Source organism: Sinocyclocheilus anshuiensis, unplaced genomic scaffold, assembly GCF_001515605.1.
Source record: "Sinocyclocheilus anshuiensis isolate Anshui unplaced genomic scaffold, SAMN03320099.WGS_v1.1 scaffold1655, whole genome shotgun sequence".
Classification (NCBI taxonomy): Eukaryota; Metazoa; Chordata; class Actinopteri; order Cypriniformes; family Cyprinidae; genus Sinocyclocheilus; species Sinocyclocheilus anshuiensis.
This window is the reverse complement of record NW_015548277.1, coordinates 25,303-33,468: the sequence shown is the minus strand read 5'-3', so window position 1 is coordinate 33,468 and position 8,166 is coordinate 25,303. Positions and strand designations below refer to the sequence as shown.

Here is an 8,166-nt window from a genome sequence, read left to right as displayed (position 1 = left end):
TCGGGTTCTGGTTCCTCGTGTTTTATTCTGCCGGGTTCCGGTTCCCCGTGTTTTATTCTCCAGGTTTCTGGTTCCTAGTGTTTTATTCTCCGGAGTTCCGGTTCTTCGTGTTTTAGTCTGCAGTGATCCGGTTCCTCGTGTTTTATTCTCCGGGTTTCTGGTTCCTCGTGTTTTATTCTGCAGGGTTCTGGTTCCTCGTGTTTTATTCTCCAGGGTTCTGGTTCCTCGTGTTTTATTCTGCAGGGTTCTGGTTCCTCGTGTTTTATTCTCAAGGGTTTTGGTTCCGGTTCATCGTGTTTTATTCTGTGGGATTCTGGTTCCTCGTGTTTTATTCTCCAGGTTTCTGGTTCCTCGTGTTTTATTCTCAAGGGTTTTGGTTCCGGCTCATCGTGTTTTATTCTGCGGGATTCTGGTTCCTCGTGTTTTATTCTCAGGGGTTCTGGTTCCACGTCTTTATTCTCTAGGGTTCTGGTTCCTCGTGTTTTATTCTCCAGGTTTCTGGTTCCTCGTGTTTTATTCTCCAGGTTTCTGATTCCTCGTGTTTTATTCTCCAGGGTTCTGGTTCCTCGTGTTTTATTCTCCAGGTTTCTGGTTCACTCGTGTTCTCCTCACTCTCCTCTTTAACAAACACCATCTTCACAGCAGCAGATCTCAGTTCAGATAATACTCCTCCAGATATTCCTGCTTGCTTCAAAACTTAGTCACGACTATGAGAACGAGAATATTATGGTCCTCGTGTTTTATTCTGCGGAGTTCTGGTTAGTCGTGTTTTATTCTCCGGGGTTCTGGTTCCTCGTGTTTTATTCTGCGGGGTACTGGTTCCCCGTGTTTTATTCTGCGGGATGCTGGTTCCCCTTGTTTTATTCTGCCGGGTTCTCCCCGTGTTTTATTCTCCAGGGTTTCCGGTTCCTCGTGTTTTAGATCAGTCACGTCTTACTGTCATTTCTTTATCCTGTAAAAGGTGGTTATGAAGCGTCTGATATATATATTCAGACAATTACACGCTGTTATCCCCTTACAGTTCCTACTCTCATAAAATACTCGCAATGCATGTTGACCTTTAAACCTTAATTTAACTTTCAACAACAGATATTTCAGCACAATGAATGTTTTTGCGCTGAGGATGCAAACGCATCTGTCAAAGCGCCTGCAGAGCAAGCCATTATGCTAATGCAGTTCCTAATACATTCCAGTCTACTGTAATATAGAAACACTTCAGATCGTGTTAAGCAGGGAATTATACCTGGAATACACAATGTAATACCAGCCAAATAAGATAAAAGGATTTATTTGAAGATTATTAGATATGTGCAGTTAAAAAAATAAAAAAAGTTGTAATTTTAAAATGTTTTATATTTAAATCAATCAAATATTATTTCTAATTTAATGAATATTGTTTATTTGTTGTTAATATTTTTGCATGAAATCTATTTAAGCTCAGACTCTACAGGACTCCATTACTTCACAAAATATGTTGAGTGTTAAGGTTTGCTGAGTAAAATAAATAAAAATCTGTTTTATTATAAATATAACTTTCCTCACTATAATTCCTTACATAAAACAGATGGAAGGAACTACATTTTCAATTCATATATTCGTTTATTTTCCCACTTGGAACTGCACATGTATATTGTTTTGTAAATATGTGGCTTAAAGGGTGTTGTTTTGCTCTATTACTTTATATATTGTAAAGGTATTTGTCCAAACCCTGAATAGCTTCCTGTTTTGAGTATCTTCTCCATTCATCTGGAATCTCACCACTCCCCTCAAATGTTTTCATGTAGTATTTCTCCAGATCTCTCTGGAATCTGCACACAAACCACTTCCACATTAACCTCAAAACCTTTTCAGCCTTTTCTTTCTACAAATTGTATGGTGTAGCGATATAACAGCACCCAAAATACTATCAAACACTCCAATGCAGCTCCATTCTTCGCGAAAGATGGATAAAAAGGCGCACAGCAAACAAAAACCTCGAAAAATGATATGCGACCCGCCAAATGCTGGCCGAATCGCAGAGATGCCGAGTCGCACGGGACTAATATTATCACAGGACCTCAGTGTTCGGTGAAATATGGCAGGTCATTTGCGGGGGAATTTTTACTTTACAAATTACAGGCGAAATCCGCGTCCGCGTATTTTTCAATATAAGCTCTTTTCAGAATATTTCCGCCTTCCATGAAATCTCAAGATACTACCGGACTCAAACAATATCTTTACTTCTCATAAACCATCTTTCACTCGCACTCGCTTCCATCTGAAGACGCTGAGAAAATGGCGGCTTCTCGCACTGGTGTCGTCGAGATACGTCCGATGCTAATGTGACGTGCGTGCTCTCTTTCACGTCCGCGTTCCCAACCCAGCACGTCTCAACCCAGTGTTTTTTAGAGTGTGTGTGAATTAGGTCTCACCTCTTTATATCTTTGTTGTGCATTTGTGGCTGATTTTATTTGACAAATTCTATACAAATGCTCTCTGTGGCAGACATACCTGTGTGTGTGTGTGTGTGTGTGTGTGTGTGTGTCAGCACATTGCATTTGTTTCTACATTGCATTTGTGCTCTAGTACCAGGCCTTCATTTTGGTGTGAAAATGTTCAGATTTATTGATATTTTTTTGACAAATGAAAAAAATATATCGATTTTTTTTTTTTGCATTTCACATTCATTTCAATGTGGGATCATATTGACCCAAAAGACAAGATTTTTAAACATTTTTTTTTTTTACATGCCTTCAGAACAACCGAATCAAGGCCAGTTTTTTTATGTGAATATAGATAGATAATGTAGAAAAGTCATAAAATCTTATTCCGCTGAGATGAAGGGAACCATTTTTTTAATTAAGGAAAAGTTTATTGGGGTCATATTGACCCCAAGGACAGATTGAGGGCTGATAAATTGACTGTTTACTATTGTCCTCTTTTTAGAGCTGCTTTACAGCAGAATTGAATTTTGTTTGCATTATTGACACACTATTTCCGTATTTAACACTGTGAAGCTGCTTTGACACAATCTGTATTGTATAAAGCGCTATATAATTAAAGGTGACCGTACTTGACCTGACAGACCTTTTTTATAAAACTGCACATTTCTGCAATATGGACATTACATCGACAGTCATTTCTGACATAGCAGATTTCTCTTCATAGTAATTATAGTCATTCGCAATATCAAAAACAAAGAAATAACATGAAATGCTTGACACAGCAATATCGGCAATAATTAAAAAATTAAGACACAAATTAAGGAATATTTTTGAACAACCACATTATACACACGCGTTGCAAAAAAAACCTTATTCAATGCATTTACAATTGTCATTAGAAAGAAAAAAAAATTGAAATGAATGTAGCCTAAACAAAATAACCTGGGCATGGTCTGTAAGACACGACATGAAAACGCATTAAAACTTCCCTTAAACGGTGTCTGATACTGGAACAGCGACAGGGGAAACAACAGTCCAATAATGATACAAACATTCACAAATAATGTGGAAAAGTTTGAAATCCTTTCCGTTGAAAATTCCTTCTGACGAATCTGTGGAGGTCCAACATCTGCTGGGAACTCAAACTATTTGCGTGCACATGCATGACCCCAGTTAACACGATCCCCAGTTGATCCATAACACCGGTCTAAACAAAGTTAAGTAACTTATTGATAGTGAAGAATAATACTTCCGGATGTGTTCTAATGTCTTTCTAACTATTAATATTGTTAACTTTTGCTATTGTTTATTGTATTGTTATGCTATGGTGAATATTAAGTACTGATATATACTATTGTTTCTACTTGTCTTGTAGAACCACACAAACACCCACATGTTTACATATACTAATGGAAATAAATCTTCTGTGAAAGCAAGAAACATCTTCGTTACGTTTTGACCAGACGTACCACAGTGATTAATTAAATCTGAATCACATTAGTAACTACAGTACTACAGCAACCTTCTGGCCGAAAAAGCGTAATGGCTAAATCTAACGCAAAGGAGACCAGAGGCCTTTTTTTTTTTTGAATGGATGTCAAAGGAGGAGAGGTTTCACTACACTGAATAAACAGCTTTTTAGAGGAAACAGCTTATCATTTAATGAATCGACAGCCTATCGGTTAATCTTCAACATGTTTTACACCAAACACCATTTTAAAAGGGAAGCCACTGACTTTTTGTGACAAGTGTGATTCAGTTTATGGCACTTCTCATTAATTCCTATTGTATCCGTAAATGGCGATTGAGTGTCGTACAACTGTGACTGAAATTCAGTGACGTCAAGGCTGTGATGTGATTGGCTATTAAGGCACACATGATCCAAGTTAGCCGTTACGCTTTCTCCAATAGTAAGTAATACAGACCCTCTCATCTTCCAATAGTAAGATAATCTCTGGTGCGCGCCCTTCACTTTGGGACACAGTTAGATATCACCATCAGATTCATGGAGTAAAATCAGATCATCAGTATATAATGACTAGAAGCTGTAGCTCCAGATATGGTCGCTGAAGTTTGCTAAAATATGCATTAATATGTACTGTACTTGCATTGCTATTTATTAACAAATGTGTTTTTTTTTTTTCATTAATTAACCCACTCCCAGATGAAATTGGTGACTTTTAATAAAGATTTAGTTTTACAACAGAGTGAGAGTTTGTATTTCAATATAATACAAATAGCAGTTGAATGTCGTTTACAGAATTGATACTGAAAGACTACATGAAACAGAAATGATGCACACATTGTCCTTGATGTTTCTTTGTTTATTTTGGGAACAGATAGTTTGACTGTCTGGAGTCCTTCTGCACACTGTACATAAATACAATAATGTGAATGCTAATGAATAAAGTTAATAGAAATCTGCTAGAGAGATCTTCACAGTAATAGTGTTTTTAACATTTTAATTCCTATGGTGTAGATGAGCTCAGAGTCTTAGAGAAACTAATTTCTGACTGTGATCTGTGGACAATCTGAGAGGAGACACAGGAGTCAGTCTTCATCTTGTAGTAAATCAGCTCAAAAGGGAAATATTTATGACTAATTGCAAATGTCGAAAGTTAAAAGGGTCTCTTAAGCCATAAAACCCAAAGATCATGCATGATTCTACGCAGACGCTACAATCTTCTCCATTAGATGTATGCATCCAAACTCTCAACAGCTTCCTGTTTTGAGTATCTTCTCCATTCATCTAGTATCTCACCACTCCCCTCAAATGTTTTCATGTAGTATTTCTCCAGATCTTTCTGGAATCTGCACACAAACCACTTCCAGTTGGTTAGATTAGAGAGGCCAGGCGTGATGCTCCAGATGGCATTTTGAGCCCCTGCTATTTTGATTTTCTTCCAAACACATCTTCCATCTGGTGCATTAACATTGAGATTATTTGCCACAACATTTGTGCAAATATCAGTACAGAGATTTTGCGTTGAACTGTAATATGAGCCACTAATTCCTCTCACTCTGTGTAAAGGAGCACTGTGATCTCCATGATGGTTTTCAATGGTGTTTGTACAGACAGCTTTACAGAACGGACACTGAACCCAACAGCACTGACAGAAGAGATCGATCAGAAGCTCATCTGGTCTGAACTTGAGGTCCAGCTTTACTGGAAAAGTATTTGTGTTGAATCTGCTGCTGATCTCAGACATTATATCAGGAAGTTCTTGTCTCATCACATATTCCAGGAGGTTGAAATCATCAACATCATCATGTTTCACTCCACTGAGGTCTTTTTCAGAGAAGATCAGCTCACATGAGAGCTGCTGTGTGAATCTCTTTAACCACAAACCAGGATCTCCTCTGTTCACTTGAACATGTTCAGTAGATTCATGAGCTGCTTTCCTGATCTTCTGCTGCAGGAGTTCAATGTTCCTCTTCATCTTGGGTAAAACACTGACACTGAACTGATCAGTGATGTACCGACTGACTTCATCTCTGATTAGACTCTTAAAGTGATCTCTGGGATTATTGATGTAGTTCATGTATTTGTTGAAATCCTCCTCTTCTGCCAGTGTCTTCAGGATGTGTTTGTCCAGATTTTCTCTGCTTCCATTCAGTGATTCACAGTTTGATCTCATTTCATCTGTCAGATCTCTGGCAGTCTTCTTGTAGACGCTCTGCTCAATGAGCTCTTTCAGTTTCTCACAAATGATTTCTCCAAAAACAGTAGTTGATGTTGCTCCCCAGAAATGCTTCAGGAAAATACTACAGTACTTTTCTCTCTTTCTCTCCAAATAGAGAAGAGGATCATTGTCTTCTTTGAACAGTCTGTGTTGGTCAGTGATCTTCTTGTTTGCTCTCTCACAGATGGACAGAAGCAAATCCTTGAAGAATTCATTCCTGAACACATAATTAACTTGTCCTTCCTCATGTCCATTTACTCTTGCTCTGATTTGATGTATGAGTAGCTGAATGCATCTGATGTTGTAGCCCATCTTTGAAATGTTAAATGTCTGAATAATTGTGTCTGTCTGTTGAGCAACATCTGTGACTAATGATCTTATTTGAGATTCATCCTCTCTAGATAGAATCAAACCAAACATCTCTTTAGCTGATCTGTAGGCGTGTGTTAAAGCTTCAGTAATTCCACTGGGTTTCTTTAGTTTTACATAATCTGAATAATTCAGTACAGTTAAAATATCCCTGCTCTCCCTCCAGTGATCTACAGGAAGACTTTCATAGCTGTCACTGAGTACCTCTCTCACATCTCTCATTACGTCAGTGTCTCTGATTGCAGGAATGTCTCTGATAATCATATTCACATTTTGTTCCCAGAACAAATCAAACTCTTTCTTCGGTGTTTCTTCATCATTTGCTTTGTCTCTGAGTTTTAAGGCAAGTTGTTTGCTCTTTTCATAGAGAGTGTTTTCATGATCTGTCATGATCATTTTCTTCAGGTCTCGCTGCTGAAGAATCTCATTTAATCTCCTCTTTGTTTCTCTCACAATGTTTTCCTGAAGCTCTTTTATTTTGATTTCAAATAATGTTTTCCACTGAATCAGTTTATCTGCATCTCTGTCTTTCTCAAAGAATTCAGACATTGATGTTTTCACTTCTTCACTTGTCTTCTTCAGTTCTCTGTGAAGATCAGTTTCATCAATCTCATTAATTGCTTCATTTTCTATATGATTGTGTAATTTGTTCTCTACGTCAGTGTCTCTGATTGCAGGAATGTCTCTGATAATCATATTCACATTTTGTTCCCAGAACAAATCAAACTCTTTCTTCGGTGTTTCTTCATCATTTGCTTTGTCTCTGAGTTTTAAGGCAAGTTGTTTGCTCTTTTCATAGAGAGTGTTTTCATGATCTGTCATGATCATTTTCTTCAGGTCTCGCTGCTGAAGAATCTCATTTAATCTCCTCTTTGTTTCTCTCACAATGTTTTCCTGAAGCTCTTTTATTTTGATTTCAAATAATGTTTTCCACTGAATCAGTTTATCTGCATCTCTGTCTTTCTCAAAGAATTCAGACATTGATGTTTTCACTTCTTCACTTGTCTTCTTCAATCTCATTAATTGCTTCATTTTCTATATGATTGTGTAGTTTGTTCTCAGTTTCCATCATGGCACTGCGAAGACACCAGGACCACTTGCTGTATTCAGTCTCCAGTTTCCTGTAAGCTGTGACCTTTGGAGTTGAAACACATATCTTTCAGGAAGTAAAAACTTAAGAGAATATTTTTGTTAACATTTGAAATGTTAGTTGTCTGAGTTTTGGTGGGTTATAATTACTACTAAAAGTGTGACTACCAACAGAACAAACATAGCAGACCAATAGTCTTGAGCACTCAATCTCCAGTTTTCTGTTTTCTTTTAGAGTTGAAACCAACATCATTCAGTAAAAATAATTGTATTTGTCTGTTTAATTGTCTTGAGTTTTTGTGGGATATTATTAATAGTAAAAGTGTGACTACTAACAGAATAAAGATGAAAGATAAAAAAAACACCTGTAGTGAAGGATCAGTTTCAGAGCAGATCTTCTTCATCTTCTCTTTCTCTCTCTCATATTCCTTTCTGCACTCCACTCGTCTTCTCTTCAGTTCATCTTCATGCTGTTCTTCAAGGAGTCTCAGTTTCTCTTCAAGAGTCTTCTGTTGATCTTCTCTCCTGTCTCTTTCTTCTTTCAGTCTCTTCTCTGAATCCTCCAGTTGTTCTCGTCTCTCTCTTTCTATTCTCTTTCTCTC

General features: G+C 37.4%; 1 pseudogene; it reads right to left on the bottom strand.

Moving 5' to 3' along the window:
- Nucleotides 1–5,113: 5,113 nt before the first annotated feature.
- The window catches only part of LOC107655788 (interferon-induced very large GTPase 1-like), a 15,631-nt pseudogene continuing 12,578 nt past the window's right edge, over nt 5,114–8,166 (bottom strand).